The sequence below is a fragment of the Carettochelys insculpta genome, chromosome 11, assembly GCF_033958435.1.
Source record: "Carettochelys insculpta isolate YL-2023 chromosome 11, ASM3395843v1, whole genome shotgun sequence".
Taxonomy (NCBI): domain Eukaryota; kingdom Metazoa; phylum Chordata; order Testudines; family Carettochelyidae; genus Carettochelys; species Carettochelys insculpta.
The window spans coordinates 33,683,270-33,709,437 of NC_134147.1; positions in this window are offsets into that span (position 1 = coordinate 33,683,270).

Here is a 26,168-nt window from a genome sequence, read left to right on the forward strand (position 1 = left end):
AATCACTCCACTCCAGAGCTCAGCTGAAGGGCAAAGAAGCTTTAACATGCCAGCACTGTGCAGGGTTTTGGCACATGCAGGGCTCCTCCTGGCGACTGCCCTAGGCCAGACTGGATGACCTTGGGCTTTCCTGGGGTGCTGGACCAGTCAGAGGTAGAAGGGGAAGGAAGGAGCCTGCTGGCAAGGCTGCTGGTGAGCTGAGCTCTGTAATCAGGGACTGGTTCTCCACATAACACTGGGACCAGCATGCACCCTGCCAGGGGTACATGGAGGAGAAGTGGGGCTGAGGAACTGAAGGGGCAAAGTTGGGAGAGGATGATGAGAGGCAGATAATGTAAAGGACCAATGGGAGGGCAGCAGAGGTGCCACATAACCTGTCACCACCAGGAACCTGCCCACACAGCAGCCACTGCATCTCATAGTGTGGAGTCAGTGCCAAATAGAAATGGCACGAGGGGACAAGGCCCTGATGGTAGCCCTGTGGGGTAGTGGCCCCACCCCCTGCACTGCATCTTCACCCTGCTTCCAGCCTTGTGCACCTGTTCCATCGTCCACAACTGGAGTCTTCCACTCACCCCTGGTAAGCATGGATCTGGCCAGCAGTAGAACCTGCCAGTATGGGAGATGGGGGAGAGACAGAGAAGATGTGACAATTTGCCCCTTTTTAAGAAAAAGTCAGGACATGCGTAGGAGGGCTTAAATACAAGACTGTCCCTTTCAAAATAGTGCATCTGCATAATCTTCTCAAAAGGAGTTTCATGCATGCTGAAGGTATTCATACGTGAGCTCTGTGTATTTGGTCTTCTAGACCAGTTGCATGAAAAAAGTTCTCATGTGCTAATTATAAACTTCTTGAACAATTTTTATTAGTCTCTGATTTCTGAGTCAATGCATTTTGCCAACAAAGCCAGTAAATGTGCCTTTGCTTCTGCAGTGACTAATCTTACTGCAAATGTAACTTTTGAGACATCTGTTTATATCAATTCTTCATTTCAGACCCCACTGGGGGCTTAATCGACCCATTGTGCAAACACAAACATAAAGAGAATCACAATATTCCATCTCCTGCGAGGATTATATGATTACATTGTTATCCCACTGCTGGTGATATATTCCTGGGCAGTGCTTATCCCCAGTGATGCCCACATAGATCTTAGTTACACAGCTTTACTGCGTTAACAGAAATTAGTTGTTCATGCTTCTGTCGTCATTATTTTTTGTTTTTCCCTACATATGAAAATATAGTCCTGTCAGACTCATAACTATGGGGCAACTGATATAATCTATGAACCATTAGGAGACAACTGATGCATTTATGTTGGGAGACATTTCACAGTATTTCCATCAATACTGGTTAAGCAATTAAAATAAAATGCGATCAACTTTTCACAGACCTATGAGAGTAAGAAATTTACATGAGTACAGACAAGAAAATCTGCAAAAAAGCATGCAAAAAATGACTGAGCTGGAATAAAGACTAGAGACTTCTAAATGGTCATTGATAAACTTTATGGATGGATATCTAACTAAAGTGCAATAGAGATTTTTAGTGGAATATTTGTTAGGAGACAAAATGCTGATAATTGAGGCTCTAATCTTGCAAGGACTTTTATGTGGGTTTGAGCATAAATTGTCATGGTTTTGAGATTTAAGTGTTATGCATTCCTAATATGTGCAAACCATACTGAAAGTTTTTGCCCTTATATCAGATTCAAACTATCCAACAGAACTTGTATTTTGATTACATGCAAGAAGCTCCTGCAAACATTCTACAGGCAAATAATATTTTGGCAAAAGAACGGATTAACTTGTTTGCAAGAAAATCAAAAGCAATATGTGGTCAATTAGCAAACAGAAAAAATGTTAAATTCAATTAAAAGTTAATTTGCTCTTGATTTTTCATTCAGTTCTAATTTTTGTTTAGAGAAGTTTTTGAAAAAAGTAGTAGCGTGGCCAAAATGTTTAACAGGCCTCTGAAGGAATGTTTACAAAGTGATGACTGCCAGGTAAAGTGGTTGAATTTACAAAAACTTAAGCATACGAATGACTAGCATGCACATAGAATCTCTTCAGGTCGTTATGATTATTCAAGCACTTAGGTCTTTGCAATACAGAAAGACAAGTTTTGCACACAACACTGTTTTCACATGCTAATCATCATGTTTCCAACCATAGCATAACATGATGACCAATACTGCTCCACTGTTTCCTTGAATTCCCTGTTATCAGTTTCCCTGGATCCATCTCCTGTCTCTTCTTTTTACATGTAGACTGTATGCTCAGTGGGCTGTCCTTCTTGTCCCTGACTTATAGAAAATAAACAAATAAACATATAAATAATTCCATCATAGAGAAGGCCTATGTAAAACAAACAACCCCCACCCCCTAAAAAACCCTGAAACAAGAACAGGCTTTTCAAGGCAAACTATCTAGGAAATATATTTAATTATAGCAGTAGTACAAACACAGTAATATTAGAGACAGTAACAGTTTGAAACATGGATATTCTTAAAAAAACCAAACCAAACTACCACTCCTCTCCCTTAAATTCCAGACTTTTCCCCTCCATTTTTCATCTAATTTTCAAGAACCCAGGAATTTTCCAACTAGCTGTGATAAATAATACTGATTGTTTTCCCTCTTCTGTGTTATGCCCCTACCCAGGCTACAGTTAGGCTACAGTTAAACTGACCCGAACCGCTGGCAAAACTCACCCTTTGTCGGCAGCCTGTTATGCATAAGAGGCTGCCGACAAAGGTGCAGTGGGGGAGGCGTGTCTTGACAGCAGAACCACATTTACATGGTTTTGTTCCTGCTAGCAGCAGCCTTTGTTGTCGGGCAAATATGCAAATAAGAATACATTTGCATTTTCAAGACCACCTATTTGCATACTGCTGCCGTCAGTTTGGGTCGGTGTAACTGTACCCCTACGCAACAGTGCTCTGTCAACAGAAGTCATTGTCAGAAGAGATGTCCTGACAAAACTTCAGTCAACAGAGTGAAGCCACACACACAAAAGTCAACTGGAAGAGAGCTCCACTCGGTCGACAGAGCGGCTGGTCTGCCCAGCTGCTCTTGACAAAACTGGCACAGGGAAGCAGAGCAGACAGAGCTGCCCATTGACCTGGATGCTCTGTCTGCTGAGAGAAGGTCCCCCAGATCCTCCATACAGCTTTCTTTTCTTGACAGGACCACTTGACAAAAGGTGTTCTTCCTCATCTGGGGGAGGCAGAAAGTGGTCGGCAGAAGTGCCAACTTTTGTCAATATACTGTCAATAGAACACATTTTGTGTGCAGACATTCCACCAATTTTGTTAACAACCAGGCCTTTGTTGGCAAAACTCGCTAGTGTAACCACAGCCCCAGTTTTTTGCTACGTTCCATTTTAAACTGGAAGCAAAACTTATTCCTATGGCATGTGTTCTGTTGCTTTTCCATAGCTGTGTAGATTATATATGTGCTAAGTAAAACACCTTAAAGAAATCTTTTAGATAAATCATAATATGTTTGCAAATCACCAGTTTTGTACTATGGAATGTCAGATACAATCGCTTTTCATATTACATTTCAAAATACTAAATCATCTTATACTGGTCTTATCATTTAATTCATTAAGAACTACAATTTCCTCATTTTCACTTTGTCAAACAGTAGAACCTCAAAATTACAAAACACCTTGAGAATGGAGATTGTTTGTAACTCTGAAATATTTGTAATTGAACAAGGCTTTATGGTTCCTTTCCAAAGTTTACAATTGAACATTGACTTAATACCACTTTGACATTTCACTATGCAGAAGAAATATGCAGCTTTAAATATTGTAACTGAAATAAAACAAGCATAGAAACAGTTTCTTTACCTTGTCAAATCTTTTTAAATGTTTCCATTTTTCAGTAATTTATGTTTAACAGGACTGTTCTCCTTTTCTTATTTCTGCTACTGCAGGGGTGGGGAGCCATTTTTGGATGGGTGGCCACTGGCCCACAGAAAAATCAGTAGGAGGCCACGTGCAAGGGAGAAGCAATAAAATAAAGTAAAATAAAATAAAACCTCTCTTCCTCACAGATGTGGCCTCCAGCTTGTCAATTTTGTTGGACCCCCTAGGCTCTGGGATGGAGTCAAAAATGACAGGTTCAGTGCATTGGAGGGAGCTGCCAGGGAGCGGGGTCTGGACAAGAAGTAGCGTGTAGGAGAGTACTGGGGATGGAGTTGTGGGATCTGGGTGGGAGGGTGAAGTCTGGAAGGGGGTGCAGTCGTGATCTGGGAGTAGGGAGTGAAGTCTGCAAGAGGGGAGGGTGCAGGGACATGGTGAGGGTATGACGGTCTAGGTGGGAGGCAGAGTGTGGCGGGGTCTGGGAGATAGGGAACAGGAATGGTTCGGGGGCACGGGTGGGAGTGCAAATGTGGGTTGGAGATGAGGGGTCAGGTGACAGAGAGGGTGCAGGAGTAGACTGTGGTGGGGGAGGGTGAAGGAGCATGGGGGGAAGGGGCCTTGGAGGGGACAATTTGGGAGTATGCTGGGGTGGAGTTAAGCAGTTGGTGCAAGAGGAGTTTAAGGGGTCAGGGGCTGGGGACAGGGCCACCTAACTGGCACAGTTCAGAAGGGGGATGCACATCACTCTGTGCACCACAGCGAAGGCAGCTGCTAGCATTACTCCCCCACCCCCTCCATCTCTTTGGCTGTGATGCAGCCACTGGGAGGGGTGACAGAAAGGTGGTGACTACATGGGGCACTTCTCTGGAGCACACAGAGGCTCTCCCCCCTGCCTGGAAGAGTCTGTAGGTGGATTGGGCCCCAGCTTGCCTGCAAGCCCCACTCCCCAGAGTGGAACAAGCCAGCCAGTGCTGGGGCTCCAACTATGGTGCCCCCCATGCGGCTGGAATGCCAGGGCCATCTCACCCACATTGTTGCAACAGTGGGGAGCCCCGAGGCTAGTGGGCCAGATCCAAGCAAGCCACAGGCTGGATCCAATCGACAGGCCATAGGTTCCCCATCCCTGTGCTACTGCTTGATCACATACTTCTGGTTACAAACTAGCTGCATGATTGACTGATCAGTTCATTACTCTGATGTTCAAGAGTCTGAGTTTCTTCAGTAGCATCAAATAATTTTTACTGTTAAAACCTTTCTTTTGATGCTTTTTATTTCAGACTTTCACTAACAATTTAAAGTCCACCTAGTGCTTTGCAAAAAAAAAAAAACGATTTAGAGAGTGTTTTGCTTACATGTAAGGTTTTTTCAGTTCTTTTATCCTCGGAGATCTTTTGCAAGAAAGCAGAATGTATGTTGCTTCACGGTTCATCTGGTCCTGCCACTTAAGTTTTCATTCAGAGTCATAATTCCCAGTTTGTGATATCACATCCAGTGGAGATGATTATGATGTCATAAACAGTGTTAGGACTTCAAATAAGGAGCAAACAGCAAGAGCAGCTTAACCCAATCACTGGAATCCCTCTTTATATTCAAACACCTATAGTACTAAAAATGTGACGGGGAAGAAACTGCTTTAAACATAGTTAAGTTTTGGATCAAAATCTGTATAAGCAGAAATACAAAATAAATATAAGAAATCAAGTACTTAAGCTCTGCAGATTCTGCTATACACTGTTGAAATGTAGTGCCCAAATTCCAAATAACTGGTGAGCATTTGTAAATATAGAATTGCAGGTATTGCAGGAGTTACAACATGTATTGGAGAAAAAGGGTGAAGAAGGCTATACAGATAAGTTGAAAAACAAACATTAAAACAAATAAAAAACTAAGGATCTAAGAATATCATCAACTCCTATTTAAATCAAGGTCACACTGTGGTTACATGGCAATTATATTATAATTACCATTGGTATTTGCTCTTCAAAATGTAATTAAGAAGGATTTTGTTTTATACTCAGAAGGTTAACTGCATCACTAAGTTACTTATTTCTCATTCTTCTAACATACATTTATTGTTAGAATCTGGTCATACAAATTGATGAAAATGACTGCTATTAGGCTAACTGAAACATGAGAAAGCGAAGTAAGAAAAAAACCCACAGTATTAGAAGATTGGAATTTGATATAAGGAGATTTACTTTTTACATTTTGACATGTGATGTTGACAATTTAGTAGTTATAAAGATTTACATTTTTAATCTCAGTGTCTACCGTCATTAAATATATACTGTCTGACCCATTATTTCTCACAACCATGAAAATTTAAATAAATAAAAATGGAAACAATGTTGAAAATCCTTAATTTGTGCCACAGTAAAAATAATAAAAATAGAACATAGATATTACCTAAAATTTATGCAAAATAAATATGTAATATATAATTTGCTAGCATTGTTTAGATGCTAGCAAATTTATTTTGAAATAAGGGCCGTTATTTTGAAATAACTTTGATGTGTAGACATACCCCAGAATACACACATTGATTATCATGCACCTGTTTTTTAGATAGGTCATACTTATCCCTATTGAAGAAGCAGAATTTGGTCCACAGGACGTATAAAAAGAATGACCTTGTTGTCCTTGAGGCATTGATGGATTTTTGTTTCAGTAGTTTGTTGACCTGCATATTGCTCACTTTCTTGTATCATCAAATTAGTCAGGGGTTGATGGGGAATTGTTTATATATAAAGAATTATAATTACCAGTAGTGCAATATCTGAGTTTAGTATTTTTAAATGTTTGGTAAGGTCTATTAAAAGTAATAAGAAATTGAAGTGAATAATAAATTAGAAACTGTTAAGTCAGTATTTTTCTTCCTCTTTGCATAAATAAAGCTGTACAGTTAGCCTGTTTTACAAATGCCAACTGCTAAATAGTGAGCCCTTTTTCTAATGAGGAGTTTTATCATGCAACTTAGTTCTGTACTGCGGTCATTACAAAGTTATAGACTGTGTGAACTCGCAGAGAATGAACAGAGGACTTTTCAGACATTTACATATATTAAGCCTTTCCTTGTTACCATGACATCAGGGCTTTCAGAACTATTATCTCAATATGTACGGTATCTTGATTTTCATATTCCTCACAGAATCACGTGCCAGATACATTAAATACTAAACGTATTGCTCTGATTTCATATCAACCAGAGAAACTGAATGATCATCAGTGTCAGCACCATGTAATATTTCAATATTCCAGCACTACAGCACATCCACACAGATATTGCAGTTGATCCTTCAGCATTCTTTAGACTCTAAAATGTAGACAACTAAAATTTAGAGGAACTAAAACCCACAATGTAATCTTAGAATTATCAGCATTGTGAGAGATTATTGTGATTTTATATTGCAATAGCAGAACATCAAAAATATGCATCATTGCTAAGCATTCAGTAGAAAACTCTAAACTTTCTATGAACTTTTTCTTTTGGGAAGCAGAAGACAGGCTATAGCTTCCCATTCATTACTGTTGGAAACACTTTGTTTCAAATTGATGCCAAAAGAGGTGCAACATTTTATACGATATGGCAACATCTACACGGCCTGGATCATCAGCTCCAATCCCAGCAGAGACATGCTAAGCTGGTTTCTGGAAGTTGCAAATGGCTTCCCATTTGCATACTCATGAAGCTAATTAGCATAGCCACACGAGATTTCGCTCTCGGCAGAGGGGTCCACCAGCAGGAAAAGAGGACACGTAGACGTGTCTCTGCAGGCTTAACACCCCCGCCACCAGTTCCTTATGCCTTCAGGGACTGCATAAGGGACTGGCAACAGTGTGGGGTTTAGCCAGTAGCGGTACATCTATACAGCCTCTTTCCTGCTGGCGGACCCCTTTGCCGAGAGCGAAATGTCATGCAGCTATGCTAATTAGATGTATGCCTAAGTGGAGTATTTTGAATTTGTCCTTGTTAAACTTCATCCTATTTACCTCAGACCATTTCTCCAGTTTGTCCACATCATTTTGAATTAGGAGGCTATCCTTCAAAGCTGTTGCAACCCCTCCCAGCTTGGTATCATTTGCAAATTTACTATGCGAATATCTAAATCATTGATGAAGATATTGAACAGACCTGGTCCCAAAACAGGATTTTCCAGGATTTGACTAAACAATGTTACAATAACCCAGATTCACAGTTTTAAATAAATTTCTTATAAAGAAAGACAATTTTGAAAGAAAGCAAGTGTAGACGCTCCACGAGCCGCTGTTTCGAAAAAGCAGGTCCTCCATGGCCGCTCACAGCTGGCAAGCAGCGGCACTGCTCACAGCACAAGTGGAGCTCTGTGGCTCCAGTGTCTGGCTGCCTCTTAGCACGCAGGCTCCCAGAAGCCCTCAGGCAGGAAGCTGAGAGCGTGCAGGCAGCAAGGAGTGGACGCTGCTGCCTGCACAGCTCCCAGCCGCGACGCCCTGGGGAAAGCCACAGTACCTCCGGCACCATGGCGAGCAGCCGGGACCCCTGCCCATCCCAGGGGCTATCCAGGGACTGGAGGGAGTCCTCCCAAGAGTGGAGCCAGCCCCCCAAATGTCAGGCTCCTTCCTGGACAGAGACCGAGCTGCAGGGTTCTCCTCGCCCTGTGGGAAGACGAGGAGGTCTGCAGCAGACGAGGGTCCGGCACTGAAATGCGCCTGCTCTTGAGCTCCTGGCCAAGGGCCTCACTGGCCACAGCCACCCCATCTGGACCCCGGACCACGTGAGGTCCAAGGTCAAGGAGCTCTGGCAGGCATACTGTCAGGCTCGGGACATGGCTGGGTGGTCAGGGGCTGTGTCCAAAGCCCAACTAATGGCCTGTTCCTCTCCCCTTTTGTCTCTACACCTCCAGCAGCCAGCAACCAGACAAGCCCCACAATGGGCCCGGGGAGTCCCACCACCAAGGGCGAGGGGGAGCAGCAGACAGGACAGGGCCAGCAGGCCGGGGAGGAGGAGGCAGGGGACATGGCACACATGGCCGCCCTCAGGGAGCTGATGGGTTTCATGAGGGATTGGTTTCCCATGGAGTGGCAGGAATGGGAATGGGTGGGGTCCAACTTGGACACCCCTACCCAGGCCGTGGTCGGCCACCTGGACCCTGCCACCACTCCATCACGGGTCACTTCCACACCCACACTCCCCATCACCCCTCCACCATCCCCCACGCCCCTTCGCATGTGCATATCCCGCTCACTCCCAGCGGTTCTTTCAAAACAGAACTGTAGTGTAGACGCAGCAGCCTAGATATATTGCTTGGTGAAGCCAGATTTTCTTATGACCCTCTCCAGCTTTCAGCTGTATTTTTGACTGCTCATTATTCCCAAGGTGAAAGGAAATAAAAATAAAGTGATGTGTATACAGAACAAAGCTAGCAGCATTTTTCATGCACCATACATGGCAAAATAGTACGCAGCTGAGAGAATATAAAACATCCCCATTAAATCAAAAGGCTTACTATTCAAAACCAACAATGCAGATTCAGCATCAGAGACTCTACAAGAATCTTTATCAAATTCAAATGGCCAAAAATACAGCTTGAATAGTCATATTCCCTTCAGTCACATTCTACCAAACCTCAAAGGAGGTGCATATTCTTACTTTTAGAAGTTTAGACAGCAGAGTTACTGAATTACCTTTTAGACGTGGTCCATTCAGGGCCAGGGATGAGGCCTGATGGTGCATAAGTGCAAGACAGCAATATAGGTTGAACCTCTCTAATCTGGGACTTTCTTATCCGGCAATATCCGTAATCTGGCACGATTTTAGTCAGCTGGATGACCATTTATCATGGGTGTTGCCAAGTTTCCTGTGGCCCCATAGTGTTTGTTTATCACCACCAGTCCTGGCTCTCAGTGTTCTGTGCTGTTAGTTCACTGTAATTTACACCTAAATGTCTCCTAACAGCCCAGTAAGCAGTGGAAGTGTTGGTAATGCTGTTAGAAAATACTGACCCTCACACAGTCCAGCAAATTCTCTTGTCTGGCACCAGTCAGGTCCTGATGGTGCGGGATGAGAAAGCTTTAACTTGTACTTCATTTGTTCTGTGAGTAAATAGAGGACTTTAGCATGAAGTGCTGCGAGAAGCCTTCTGTAGTCCGAAATCAAAGATGTGGCAAAACTCACTTTCCATTTGGCGATACAAAGGACAATGTAACCCTTCAGGGCTGCTGTCTTGACTCATGTGTAGCCCCTTTGATTCCCAATGGAGTAAAAAAATACTCAGGCTAAGAGGCAGAACTCTCAGCCATGAGGTATAACTGCTATTGACAGATTCTGTCACCAAAAAGGCTTTGTGGAAGCTCTGGCAGGGGAATTCTCTCAACAGACAAGGCATCCAGAACAACGGGCAGCCCTGTCTGCTGTGCTTCTGGGTGCCTGTTTTGTCAAAAGAGAAGCCAGGCAGTTCGGCTGCTCTGTCGACAGAGTGGAGAGCTCCTCCAATTGGCTTTTGTGTGTCAACAGAAGTTTTGTTAGGAAATCTCTTCCAACAGTGACTTCTCTTGATAGATCACTGTAATGTAACCGTAGCCTAAGTGTGGCTCAAGCCTCCTTCCTTTGGTGCTTGCTTTCACCTATTTGAAGTGGCTTCTTCCCCCCACCCCCGGCTTGAGTTTGTTCCTACATTGTTCTCCTTGGGCCTGGTGCCTCCACCTTTCCTGGAGAAGATGGTAGTTGGAAGTTTTGTCTACAGAGGCAGAGTGTTGCAATGCAGTGGTGATTGTCAACTTAAATAAAAGTCACTTTAACTTATTCTAAAGTTTTAGGTAAGGCAGGGTCCTCTCCAGAACCCTACCTAGGCTTAATACTGTATGCTTTAGTCGAAGAGTTAACAGTTGTCCTTTAGGTGAGAAAATGAGTACAACGTGTACAACAAAGAAAAGTGAACTAACATGTTGTATCTTTTAAAAATATTTTAATAATGTTTGCTTTTAAATCCATGAAATATTTAAGCAGCTTTACTACACAAATATGAACATGTATCTAATTAAAAAAAAACACCTCAACATATTCAGTTAGGGATTATCTCATACAAGTTCAGCCTTCTTTTCTTCCTGCTATTTCTGTGAACAATGTTATTAAAAGAAAATCAAATTAAGGATCAGAAATTAAAGCAGAATGTATCAGAGCATAGAAGACAAAGTGCAAGGAGTAGATAGCTGGAGGAAAAAGCCACAAAATATGGTAAGAAGGAGCTTCAAAGTGTCTTATATTTCAAAAACATGTTTATTGTTTATTGGCCGCGTCTACACGAGCCCCAAACTTCGAAATGGCCACGCAAATGGCCATTTCAAAGTTTACAAATGAAGCGCTGAAATGCATATTCAGCGCTTCATTAGCATGCAGGTGGCCGTGGCACTTCAAAATTGACGCAACTTGCCGCTGCGCGGCTTGTCCTGATGGGGCTCCTTGTCGAAAGGACCCTGCCTAATTCGAAGTTCCCTTTTTCCCATGAGCTGATGGGAATAAGGGGACTTCGAAGTAGGTGGGGTCCTTTCGAAAAGGAGCCCCGTCAGGACAATGCGCGTGGCGGCGAGGCACATCAATTTCGAAGTGCCGCAGCCGCCCGCATGCTAATGAAGCGCTGAATATGCATTTCAGCGCTTCATTAATAAACTTTGAAATGGCCATTTGCATGGCCATTTCGAAGTTTGGGGCTCGTGTAGACGTAGCCATCCTCCATTTTATTTATTTTTATCTGAGACCAGGCTTAAACTCAGAAGATAAAAAAAAAAGTCTGTCTTCCATTTGCAAATATGATGTGAACACCTAAACCTCTCTCAATCTGTAAACAGTTGAGTCACTTTTGTTAGGGATATCTCTTAATAGAGGACACTATAGCTTAAACCAATAACTAAACGATCATTTTTAATTTCCTGGACAATATTTCATGTTTTTGTCCCCTCCTCTGTGTAAGTTGGCTGTCAAAATAGTGGCAGCCCACTTTGTAAAGTATAGTCAACCATCATTTCTAGAGATTTTAAACAGACACAATAACACGAATGGTTTGAAAAAAATCTATGGTTACTTGTAAACCCCATCATTGGTCAATGTTGTCCCCTTGGTAAAAACCAAACCACAACTGTGATCTCGGTGATATCACACAGGGTCAACTAACATTTGTGATTTGACATCAACTACTCAATAACAAATACTGTACTTCTGTAGTGCTTTACACATCTTCTGTGCTAGTTCAGGGAATTCATGTAAAATCAAGATGCCTCCGCACACATAATGGATGTGATATGTATGGTGAGGCTTTGCAAGGAACATGGAAGGAGAAAAACAAGGTCTGTCCTTCAGATCATTCAAACCCTGTACAGCAGCTGAACAATGGGACAAGTGCACGGATTTCTAATGCAGAACAATATCTTGAGTGTGATGTACTTAGATCTACCACTTATTGTCACAGCCCTTCTCAAGGATTCTGCTCCCCTTATTTTTAAGAGTTGACTCCCTTTCTAAAGATTCTTTTTACCCACTCTACAAATACAGCTGCAGTCACAATGGTATGGAGATGACATTTATCAGGCCTACAGGCAATCCTGCAAAATACCTTACACTAAATTAGGTACAATTTTTCCCATCAACCAAGCAAGAATGTGTCAGTAGCCGAGGACTAACACCTCTACACTTGCAAAAATAGGGCTGTTAGATTTGACATTTGCATAAATGGTTGGGACCTCGGGTTTATGACTCATAGGTGGCAGTGGCTAAAGCAACAAAAGTTTTGAATTTCTTTTTATGCTTAGTGTCACAGTGCATCACTCAGAGTGGGCAAATGCCTTCTCTAAATATGCTTGCAGCTGTATTTACTTGTCAAATGACAGAAAAACATGCACCCAGCACATTTTAAAATAAAGTTGTATATAAATTTCAGTGCTTAAAAAGATATTAAATGATATCACGCAAGAATGAACAAGTACAATACAGACACTAAAATGCAAGCATTCTTATTGTGCCTTAAGAGCATACCTAATCTTTGAGCTATTGGGAACATCTTGAGAGAGTTCATTTCCTTTGACTGTTCAAAACCTGGGCTGTCTACTTTAAGCAATGGTAATGATAAATGTGGTAGTATTTTTGGTGCTAAGACTAAATGGGCACTACCAGCCCATATTGACTCAAACCAGAAAGACAAAGAATTCACACACAGTCTAAACATCAGCATCAGGCATTTCAAAAAATTCGGAAAATCTATTTTGTGAAAAATTTCAAAACGTTCATGTTGTTTCCATTGCATGTGGTTCAAAATGGCCCCATTTTCCCTTTGTGCTTTACTGCTCTTTAAATTAAATTTCCCCACAATCTTTTTAAATCAAAATAATGGTTGTAACAGCTTTTGAAAAAAAATTCATTTACTGAAAGTCCAGTTTTCAGTAAGAAAATGTGAGTTTTTGTAACAAAAAATATTTCAATAATGATTTCCATCAAAATGGTTCGAAAACAGAAGTTTGGCAAAAAAAAAAAAAGACTGTACTGACAATATCGCACAGCAGGGGGTGGCAAACCCCGTCACATGTGCCACTCTCGGCATGTAAGCCAATTTAGAGTGGCACATGGTGGGAGTGCAGCCCCGCCCCTCTTCCTCCATGCCTCATGGGGCTGGGCTGGAGCCTCCCCACTGTGGAGCCTCTGCCACAGTGCAGGGCCAGAGAGTCACACTGTGGGTCTGGATCAAGAGGCTGGGGCCAGAGTGAGGGGCCCTGGGTGGAGAGTGGGGCTGAAGCCAGGCCCCGGCCACGGCACAGAGCCAGAGCCCAGGTCCATTGCTGAAGGATGGGCTGCAGCCACTCCCCCACCAGAGTGTGAGACCAGAGCACAGGGCTCCCTGCTGGAGAACAGGGCCCTTGCATGGGTCCAGAGCCCAAGGCCCCTGCTGGAGTGCAGGCTGGAGCCAAGCCCCCAGAGTGAAGGGCCCCAGCCAGAGCGTGGGCTGGAGCGTAGGGCAATGGATAAGTATCACTGGTACTCGTACCATACATAGATGTCAAAAGATCAAGTTTTAGCCCTTGGCCTCAGAAAGGTTGCTGACCCCCATTTCAGAGACTACGTCTACACTTGCCCTTTCTTTAAAAGGGGCATGGTAATCAGGCTGATGGGAGATTACTAACGAAGTGCTGCAATGCATATGCAGCACTTCATTAGGCTAATTCTCCCTGCAGCAACTTTGAAGTGTCAAACTTCGATGTGCTGGCATGCCGTGTGGCCGCAGGCACTTCAAAGTGCTCACGATACTTCGAAGTACCTTTACTCCCCAAAATTTAGGGAAGTAAAGGCACTTTGAAGTAGCACGGACACTTCAAAGGACCTGCGGCTACACGCATGCCTGCACTTTCAAGTCTGACACTTCAAAGTTGCTGCAGGGGACAATTAGCCTAAAATGAAGTGCTGCATATGTATTGCAGCACTTCATTAGTAATCTCCCATCAGCCTGATTACCATGCACCCTTCAAAGAAGGGGGCAAGTGTGGACATTGCTGGAAAGTTTCATGTCTGAAAAGTGCCATTTTCCATTGACGTAATTTTCGTAAAAACAAATTAAAGCCACTGAAAATTCAGCTATTTCATTTGTTTCATATCTGATTCAAATACATACAAGTAGAAGCTGGAACACTGAAAATAATCCTTCAACAATTAAAGAAGACACAACAATTAAAGAAGATAAAATCCTCCATTTTTAGAACCTGTTTTATATTTTTAAAAGTTCATTTGTAAATAGGAGGATGAGCAGGAGTAAACATTCATACTGCATCAAAATAAACAAAAAAACATGAATAAGGATGAAGAGGTGTCAGTAAGACCAACATGAACTGTTAAACTATCTACAAAGTGAAATTGTCTAAGGTTTCAAAAATGGCAGCTGCCCAAAACCTGACAAGGACAGATCAAATAGCAAGTAAAGAACAGGAGTGGCAGGGAGGAGATTAAATATCAGTGCATTGAAAATCTTACCATAAGAGTTTCTTGTACAGTAAGAGTTCTAATTTCTAGGTTACAGAAGCTGTCAAAGTAAATTTCCTCTGTAATAAAAGCATATAGGCAGAAGTTAACAAATATAGTTGTGTTGCTCAGTAAAGATGGCTTCAGCATAGGAAACAACAGAGGATAAACTTAAATTTCTTGTAACAGAATTACCATCCCAGGTTAAAATGGAGCTTGCACGATCTCCTTCAACTTAAAGGACATTTTAAAAAATTCTAACGTTAGAAGTACGCTATATGTGGAAGCTTGCAGCACCTAAAAAAACAGCAGTTTTGTAGGTAACATGCTATGCAACTTTCTCCAATATTGGGGAATGTTAACATGGAAAACGTGGCCTTTTCAATGACCTCAAAGAGAAAAAAAAATCTTGATAGTCTATCACAGTAGAAGGTTGCTGAAGAACAGGCAGTTCTAGGTTATGTAGTTATTAAGAAAACTCCTTTTTTTCCTCCTTTCATCCTTGCTTCAAGCAATGGCTCAGCACAATTTAACAGTTTCCATTTTCATGAGTGAAAAAGGTCAAGATTTTTTATTTTTGGGGGGCAAGAAGGGCAAACACTAAAACAGAAACACTCCTGCCTTCAGTAGCTCATGATATTTATCTGATAGGTGAGTTTATATTCTGTGTTTGTTTAAATATAAAATGCTTCACCAGAACACAGAGCAGATTAAAAATGAGGCAGCCACTGGCATAATCATAAAATTTATAACACAACTATAAGAAAATATAAAGCTTTTGTCACATCAAAATTTGTCTAATCACAAGATGTGACACCGGGTACCCAGACCTGGATAAGCTGCACCAATCTCAGGACGTTCCAGAGGGGACAAGAGACAGAGAGGCTGTTTCACATTATCAGATCATTGTTAGCCTGAAAGGAGAACTAAACCAGCTCCCAGTGTAACTTCAATGATCTGAGGGTCACACTCAATAATGATAGCTCGAATTTTTTGCTTGGGACCCCCAGCGGAACTCGTTGTGCATTAGCTTTGTACCTTCCTGTCCCCATTCCACCTAGGAACATCATGTAACATCTCACACGTGTGCCAGAGAAAGCTGGGATGGGTAGTAGAGAGCTGACTTGGCAGCTTCAAACCACCTGGAGATTCATCAGGATAATCTGAAGGCTACTCCACAAAAGTAGGTTCTTATCACTTTTGGCCAGTGAGGCTCTGGGTCAGTACTTGGTCCATGAGTCCACTACTAGTTCAAGGCCTAAAGATTTGTATGTAGCTCTAATTAAAATGTATTGATAAATAAGAGTTTCCCACTCAAAATAGTATATTTTCCTTAAAAGCTTAATTTTCATATGGATCAAATATGCACAATAAAATACCCACCAAGAAGACCAAGGGAAATTCTTCTTCCTGTCCCTGCTAGAGTTCCCTGAAGGTCAGTGTGCACAGCAAAGTTATTTTGAAATAACTGTCATTTTGTGAAAGATCTTTAATTCAACATTTTAAAAAATGTTTAATTGTGTGTGTGTGTGTGTGTGCGTGCGCGCACGCGCGCACGTGTGCATAATGGTAGGGGTCAGAGTTGTATGTGGACTGTGTCCTTCTACTAGTTAAAGGTGTTACTCAGGCTATGTCTACCCAGCAAAGTTATTTCAAGATAACTGTCTATATTTTGAAATAACTTTTCTAGCATCTACATAATGCAACCACTATTCCAAAATAATTACTGGTGTTCTGGCGACAAAACCCCAGGAGCATCCAGATTCCCAAGGCATTCTGTTGACAGTAAATAGACAGAATGCAGCACTGTTGTCCACAGTGTTATCCTGCTCCCCATGAGGTACAACGCCTCTGTCATCAGAGATCTGTTGACAGGAAGCTGGTCTGGATGCTCCAGGGGGCCCTCAGTCAACAGACAGAGTTTCCGCGACACTGGACAGCCCTGTCTGCTGTGCTTCTGGTTGGCCATTTTATCAAGAGAGCGGCCAGACTGTATGTCCACTCTCTCTTGTGATCTGCTTGACAGTTCAGCCGCAATCTGGTGACAGAAGTTTTGTCAGAAGATATCTTCCAACAAAAACTTCTGTCGACAAATCGCTGAAATCTAGACAAAGTCGAAGAGTGTGATAAGAGAAGTGGCAAATGTTATAAATACATTTTTTCCCCATTGTGAGTGTTTTTTCTCTTTTCAAAATATCTGGATACTTTTTAGATACTTGCATTTATACTTTTACTAGAGGTGCCAGTTACAGTTTCCAGAGGAGGACAGATAAAATACACCATCCACAGATGAGGAAATTTAGGCCCAGATGGATTAAGAAATGTATTCAGGTCAGACTGGGAGCCCCAAGCAGAATCAAGCAGGCATTCAAGTCTCCAAGTTTCCGTTTCTTTAGTGCTTTAATTCAGACTCTACCTCCTTCAATGCCAACTCTTCAAAGCTGTGTCTACACGTGCATGCTACTTCGAAGTAGCGCCACTAACTTCGAAATAGCGCCCGTCGTGGCTACACGCGTTGGGCGCTATTTCGAAGTTAACTTCGACGTCAGGCGGCAAGACGTCGAAGTCGCTAACCTCATGAGGGGATCGGAATAGCGCCCTACTTCGACGTTCAACGTCAAAGTAGGGACCGTGTAGACGATCCGCGTCCCGCAACGTCGAAATTGTGGGGTCCTCCATGGCAGCCATCAGCTGGGGGGTTGAGAGACGCTGTCTCTCCAGCCCGTGCGGGGCTCTATGGTTACCGTGTGCAGCAGCCCTTAGCCCAGGGCTTCTGGCTGCTGCTGCTGCAGCGGGGGATTCATGCTGCATGAACAGGGTCTGCAACTCGTTGTCGGCTCTGTGGATCTTGTGGTGTTTAGTGCAAGTGTGTCTGGGAGGGGCCCTTTGAGGGAGCAGCTGGCTGTTGAGTCCGCCCTGTGACCTTGTCTGCAGCTGTGCCTGGCACCCTTATTTCGATGTGTGCTACTTTGGCGTGTAGACGTACCCTCGCAGCGCCCATTTCGATGTGGTGCCGCGCAACATCGAAGTTGAACATCGACGTTGCCAGCCCTGGAGGACGTGTAGACGTTATTCATCGAAATAGCCTATTTCGATGTTGCTACATCGAAATAAGCTATTTCGATGTTGGCTTCACGTGTAGACGTAGCCCAAAAGTCCAGCTGTCAGCAGCTGATTGTCACTTTCAGCTCACATTTATTACCAAAGTGATGGTTCTGATCCTTCACATCTGCTGTTAATGTCAGTGGGAATCTGTGTGGGTGTAAGAGACCGACCATAGGGTCCTGGATGAGGACATATATTTGGAAAACAAAACAAAACCACCGAAGAGGTTCAAAAAGGAGCTGGGGCTCTGAAGCCCACCCACTTCCCTTGGCTCCCCACTCTGAGCTGCAACTCAAGATTGTCCATCCAGCTCCTTTTTTTTTTTTTTTTTGGAGCAAAAACTCTAGCAGGCATTAGAATGAGTCCAAACTTACAGTCAACCCAGGCTGAGAGATTTACCCCTCTTTGCTCTGAAATGATGCGCACAGCTATTCTTTGATGCTCTTGTGGAGAACCTGGGTCTGTGTAAATTTACAAAAATGTTAAAAAGGTTATCTTAAGATTCTGCACAACACTTCAAGTAGACTATTGTGTTTTTTTTAACTGTTTTCAATTTTGCTTCCTCCACCATTTGGATTTGGCAGCATTGTCAGTATTGTTTATTTACTGTGGGTGAGCTTTGAAGTTCTGTTATCTCACTAAAGGATAGCTTGGGCTTTAGGAGATTACAAAAGCTTGGGAGGTTTTCCAGGACTGAGTGACTTAAGCTTGCTATTTGTATTTTTACAGGACAGGTTAGGTATGCCCTCATAAAAAGGGGTGTTAACTTTTCATGCAATATGACAGCTTTAAAACAAGATTAGGTTTCATTCTCAGGAAGGCAAGAATGTCTGATCAGGTCACCTTCAGGTTTTAGTTTGTTCAACCCTTTTATTACCTCGGTCTAATTTTTTCGAGGATTTCTAAGGACAAAGTTGAAAGGAAGTTGCAGTACTAAAGATTATTTATTTGCCGTGATCTGAATCACATCTCTTCAGAATCTAGTGCAAGCAATGAGTTCAAATAAAAACTGTCTCCAGAACAAGATATCCTAGTATTAGAGACATTTTCCTTTTACCACTGCCTTGCCTAGCTGTGTAATTATGAGTCAGCTGGAAATAACGCAGAGATCTGTTTATAGATTTTTCAGCATAACTGAAGGGGATTCTTCTTGATGCCTTCAGGACTCATGATGGGGAAGGTGATACCTGAAACAATCACCATTTTACAGGATCAAGTACAGAGGAAGTGTCTGCAGACTTGGAATCAGTAAGAGGAAAGCACGGCTAGAGTTTCTAAAGCAGAAGTATCCACTACGTTCACCACTCACCACATGTGGCGAACAGGACCACCACATTGTGGCAAATATGGCTCTCGAGCTGCAGGCGGCTCTCAGAGTCTTTAACTGTGGCTGTTCCTGAGAGCTGCATGTGGGGAGTGCCATCCTCCTGCTCTATGTATATTTTCCACCCCTTAATGGGAGAAACACGTGGTGGCCCCAGTGGGGGTGGCGAGTCACTGGCATTGAATTAGAATGGGGGGACTAAGGGTGCCTGGCTTTGGGGGAACCTCACTCTGGGCGATGGAGAGGGCATTAATTTAAACAGGGGAGGGGTTGGGAATGTGACGAATATGGAAAGATGACAACCACAAGTGTTGTGATCTTTAAATTCCTATTGGACACTGTTGTTCTAAGGTAACCTGTGTCAAGTAGCAGGAGGAGAGAATCAGAGGAGGAAAATATGAAATCTTCGTGGAAATTGTTTTTATACGGTTCAAATACACATTGTGTATGCTGTGAACAAATGGACAATCTCATTTTCACCTATATTTCCATTCTTCTTTCTGTCATTTGTAACTCACTTGAAGGCTCTCATACTAGATTGCAAACTTCTCACCAGACACCATCTCTAATTTTGAATAAAACATTATGGTGCCTAGTTCTTTCTGATGCACAGGCATTACCAAATATAACATTAAAATAGTAATGAGTTACATATTATGCATTTTGATGTTTATGTTGGAATCTGTAGGAATTCCACAGCATATTCAGAGCTCCAGCAGGATTTGTGTAACCAGAGAAAGATTCAGACATTGGGATATTACATATTTACATTCCAGTGCTTCACAATGGCTCAACACATTTTCTGCAGGACAAGGCCACCAGAAAAATATGATATCTGCATATGCTTTACACTCCTCTCCCGCTCCCAGTGATATCTCAAACTTCTAAAAACAACAATATCTGCCTGGGCATAATATCCTTACTGAGTATCATGCAGCATGCTAGCTTGTGATCGATTTGCCAGAGAATATGAAAGGCCAGATGGTCCCAGAAATTTCAGCTCGATATTTGCAATAACTCTTGACATGCAAGATGCATTCAGAGAATTCAGGAAAAGTGTCCACTCCAAATACAGTAATGTAAAATGGTCTTCAGAGCAGACTGAAAAATTCTGAATAAATCTTAATTCAATAGAAAAAAGAAAAGGGTTTATGAAAAATTGTCAAGACTGTAATAATTAATAATTTCAAACAAAATGCTTCCCTAAAAATTCACTCTCTATATAAATAATAGTATAAAATGATTATTGAACTTCTGCTGACTCTAAATGATAATCAAGTGAACAAATGAAGGACACAGCAAATAGTCTGAGTCCAGTCAAAGATAACAGACATAGCTAAAGTTTCTAACATCACGAATGCTCACATACCTTCTATTTTCCAAAATTATTAGGAAGTTAACTGAAAAAAAAATCAAGCTGTTCATATACATATTGTTCATTTGGCAAATGGAAAAATGAGGCAAAATCCATTAAATATATGTTTCGATTTCCACTTCATTGCTGACTCAGACGAATAACCACTACGGGAATTTTAACTCTCCTTTGAATATTCAGTCTATGCTAGCTCACTGTAAATCTATAGATGAGAAAACAAGCATATTATCTGACGGTGAGATATTTATTAGGAACCAAGTATATCATAGAATGTGTATTGGGGTGGCCTTGATACTCAAAAGCATCAAACTGATAGGCAAAGTTATGATGCATTGAGGAAAAATTCTCACCAATGAAAATTTAGAGCGATAAAAAAGTTGTTAAAGCATTGAAATCTCTTAAAACACTTAGCCATGTGTAAAGTATGGCCTATAAGGGTGTATGTAAATCTCCATAGAGCTCATCACATATTTGCTGCTTTATAAGTTATAAATAATAGATGTCTCTAAAAAGCTTAAAAATCCATATTTTGTTTGGGCTTATTTTATCCATTTTCACCTACAGTAAGGCCCTATTTTCAGAGAAAGTGTTTCTGTGCTTAGCAAATGAAAATATGCGAATCACTGAGCAGCACTGAAAGTCATGAAATAGCTTCTATGTGTTATGAGCTTTTATTTATATGAACAACAACTATTAGAATACAAGAAGGAGAGGGTTTGGGGAAGGTGGGAATACTAAGTTTCTCAGGAGAAAAATGAAAAAGAAGTGACAAAAATGACACTGAAATGCTTACATTGATATAGGAATCCAGGAATTGCCACATCAGTGATGGGTGTTCCACTAATACCACCTACCTGATAGTAGCCAGCAGTATATGTTGCAGTGAATGATTCAAAGAATCCCATAAAAGAGAGTTATGAAGAAGCCTATCCAGAGGGGACGCTTATAAGGATGTTAACAACTCAGTAATGATAGGAATAAATTAAGTTTATCCTCTTTAAATAGACCACCTTACTCAACTGGGAGAGGATGAGGCCAGCCAATTCTGAGGTAGAGCCCACTCTGCTACATTCTTTCAGGCACGCTCTGTAAATAATTCTGCCCCTTTTTTCTTCCCTTCAGCCACTCTGGTCTCAAGATCTTATGGGTAGCTCTGAAAGCCAAGAGTTGCTGATGCTGATATTAGAAACATCTTGAATAAAATTGTCTTGCTGGTAGGAGACGTGTGATATCAACAAGCTTAGAAAGAATTCTAAAAGATCTATATTTCAAGCAGGAGGGTAAGTTATATTGCAGGACATGACTAAATATTACTGTTGTGATTTAATATTTTGATAGCTTAATGAAGCAGTGCGCCAAACTGTTCTAGTGCCAGGTTTGTATGTACACTGATACTACCTGGACAAGGAAGGGAACCAACTAGTAAAAACAATGCAACTAGAGTATAACAAATCTACTGCTTCAAGATTTATTTGACTGCAGGAGAACCTTGCTAGCTTTCCAGAGCATATTGTTAGGGCCTTATCTTTAGTGAAAAATGCAATAATTGCTAGGCTTCTTTGGATGTGGCTGGAATTTTCAAAGGAGTGTAAAAGGAACACAGTGCATTTTCTATTCCATTGTCTGTCTCAACACACACACACACACTTTTGTTCCCTCTTGTGTACTTTTCTTAGTTTAGTACAGTTTTACTTGAGATGGGGTGAACAGATCAGCATGTAACTTTCAATATGTAGGGATAATATGGATTTATAGGCTATGTCTACACTACAGACCTCTTTCAAAATAATCCCCTCTGGAAGATTTCTTCTGAAAGAACTTCTTTAGAAAAGAGTGTGTCCAGACTCAAAAAGCAGATCAAAAGAGTGATCTACTCTTTTGAAAGAGACCATCCACACAACCCCTGCTCTTTTGAAAGAATGGGCCAGGGATTGAAAGACCAGACCCCATGAGGGCTGCTCTTTTGAAAAACAGGGCCTGTGGAGTGTCTACATGTTTCCTTTTGAAAGAAGGTTTAGAAAGGGGGCACTTTTCCTGAAACAGGTATGAAAGAGCGCTTTCAAAAGGAGCGCCACATTCCTTCAATTTACTTTTGAAAGAACACTTTTTGTGTGTAGATGCTCTGTAGCATCTTTCAAAAGAGCCCCTTTCCTTCAAAAGATCTTTCAAAAGAGCTTGCTAGTGTAGATTTAGCCATACAGGGGCATTAGGGTATCTAATGGCTCATAACAGTGTTACCTTTTTTGACTGCACTGCACACTGAGCAGCTGCTTTCAGAGAACTGTCCATTATAACTTCAAGATCTCATTGTTGAACCTTAACAGCTAGCTTAAACTGTGCTTTGTGAGAAGTTTAAATATTTCAAGGGTGAAAAGGAAGTGTCACTTGGATAAAACAGTTGCTTAATGTTTATGGTTGGCTTGTGAACATAAATACTTCAGGGCACAACTCTAATTATGTAGGTATTATGCACTCAATTTAACAAAAAAGTGACTAATTGTGACTTAAGACTGCAAATAACAGGATTACAAGAGAGTAGTTCTCAAAGTATCTTTCACTGGGCCCTGGAGTCAGCCCTCTGAGCCTCAATGAACCACACAAGCTGGCTTTCACAATATAATTCGTTCTTAGCAGAACAGTCTATTTTAACAATTGAGCGAAAACAAGATTCATAATGCATAACAATAGTGTCCACACATAACAAGAGAAATTGTACTTGTAGTTAATGTACCAATATGTGAGATTTATTTTTTACCAAGGTTTTAAAATACCACAAGAGTTGGTGATGCAATATAGTACAGATTGAAACTGTCATCCGGCACTCTCTCGTCCAGTAACATTCCTTGTTCAGCAGGACCATGGATGTTGCTGAACCAGAAAGCACCTGCTAGCAGGGAACACCTGTTGCAGTGAGCCCAACTGGCAGCCTAGTCTGGGGTGGGGCTGGTGAGCGCCCCCCCCCCGTGGAAAGTCCAGCTCCATGACAGGAAGCCAGCCCCTGCAGCAGGCCCACAGCCACGGGGACACCCAGGGGGCAGGGGGAGTCAGAAGTCCGCAGACAGGGAGCCAGCGGGAGTATGAAGTCCTGCCGTCAGCTCCTCAGCCAAGGCTGGTTGGGGGTGGGGTGGGGGGGCAACACAGCCCCAGGGCAGTCCACAGCCCCAGCCAGGATGGGGGACCCACAGACCCCCTGCAGTGGGGAACTGGCTGAGGTGGGAAGCCCTGCCAGCAGCCCCACAGCTGCCATTTGGGGCCAGGGAGCCCTTCAGCTCACAGTGATGGGGAGCTGGTTGGGGCAGGGGAGACCAGCAGACATGCATGGGGGCCCTACAGGAGTGCCCCCTCTCCAAGTAGCCTGGGGACCTAACCTCCTATCGTTCACCAAATCCTCTTGCTTGAAACCACTCAGGTCTGAAGGCTGCCAGATGATGGAGTTACAAATTGCATAAGATTTGTCTCAGAGAGGTAACCATGTTAGTCTGTAGTTTTGCAAATAATGAGCAGGCCTGTGACACCTTAGAGACTAACAAATTTATTAGGTCATGAGCTTTCATGGGTAAAACCCACTTCTTCAGAAGAAAAAAAGAAAACATCTAAAGAGTAGGTTTAGTCCACAAAAGCTCATCATCTAATAATTTTGTTTCTACGGGGCCACAGGACTGTTTATTATTTATAATATGTATGATACTCTAATTAAAGCATAGCACAAAGACTGGTGTTATTCAGACTTATTATTCTAAAAAAATCTTTTTTGAATTCTAAGTAAACTTTGCAATTCGATCAATGTTTTGTTTTCATTAATGTTGAAAGGGATAATTGCATATTTTTATTTTACTGTCCTTAAATATTAGGAAACCATTGCACATTTTATTAGTGTACACTTGTAAGACAAATACCTAACACTATACATTACACACACTTTTTGAGAACTCAGTGAAATTATGCATCCAAGCCTGAGGTCACACAGCCTTTCATCCCAAGATCTAAATTTCATCTGAAATAAAAAAAAAATTTGCTCTTCGATTTCCTGTCATGTTTTTGAATTCTTTGATATCAACCTAACTGTTGTTTGTCTGCCAAAATCACGATGAAGCACAGCTGTGAAACACAGCCAGTACAGCGAAGTATCTATATTGAAGGTTGGACCTCTCTACTCTGCCATTCTCTCATGCAGCAACATCAGTAGTCCTGATTTTAGAAAGCCAGAAGACCAACTTATCAGGGGTTGGCCAAATTTCCATAGTCCCACAAAGTTTACTTACAGCCACCAGCTTCAGTGTTCTGTGCTGTTATTTACACCTAAATATCTTCTAAGAGCCCCTTAAACAGTGGAAATGTGGGTAATGCTGCCAGACAATATTGACCTCCCATGGTCTGACAAATTCTCTCATTCTTCACCAGTCAGGTCCTAAAGGTGCCAGGCTAGGAAGGTTCAACATGTACATTGCTAGATTATGGTGCACACAACACAAATAAAATAAGTTTGTGCCTCTTGTGGGTTTGATTTGTGCAACAGTGTAGTAAATGAAAATCAGAGCCAGTAGCTTTCACCAAACCAGTGACATTTAAGTGACTATTTCAGAATATTATACATTTTTAAGTAAACACTCACTGAAACCAGATTCTGAAGTTTATTCCAGATCAGTCCTGGAAAATAAGTATTCTGGAGAGATACAGGTCTAATCAAAAGATATCCAATAGCAAATGCTTGCAGTGAATTGTTTATGACCATGTTAAAAAGAATTATTTGCAGAGATCAGTTTGAAAGTTGTTTAAAATAATTAATCATACCAAGAAAAATGATCTATTTGTGACCTGTGAGCAGAAAGACAGCTGAAGTTAATTGCTTAATTAACATAAATTATTGCTGATGGGGATGAGTGGAAGGATGATCCAGAGAGCAATATGGGGGGGTCAGGTTCAAGTCTTCGTAGTCTACACAGCAATGAAAGCCCAGACTTAGCAGAACTCTTGTTAGCACGCCTTCATGTTTTTAATCTACAGCTTCAACATCTACACTTATCTGTAATCTCAGGTCAGGAATCTGGAGCTACTGCATTATGCAGACTTAGATCTAATCATCTAGATCCCAGACTTTCTAGTACTATGGCTGTGGCCACACAGCTAAAACTTCGAAACAGCCATGCCAATGGCCAAATCAGAGAATACTAATGAGGCTCTGAAATGAATATTCAGCACCTCATTAGCATGCTGCCAGCTGTGGCACTTCACTCACATGCCGCTCGTCTACATGGGGGTCCTTTTCAAAAGGACCCCGCAAACTTCAGCTGATAGGAATAAGGGGAATTCGAAGTCTGAGGGGTCCTTTCGAAAATGACCCCATGTAGACAAGCTGCGCGCGAGTGAAACACAGCACTTTCGAAGTGCCGCAGCCTGCAGCATGCTAATGAGGTGCTGAATGTTCATTTCAGCACCTCATTAGCATTCTCTGATTTGGCCATTTGTATGGCCATCTTGAAATTTTGGCCAGTGTGGCAACAGCCTATGTGATTTAACTTCT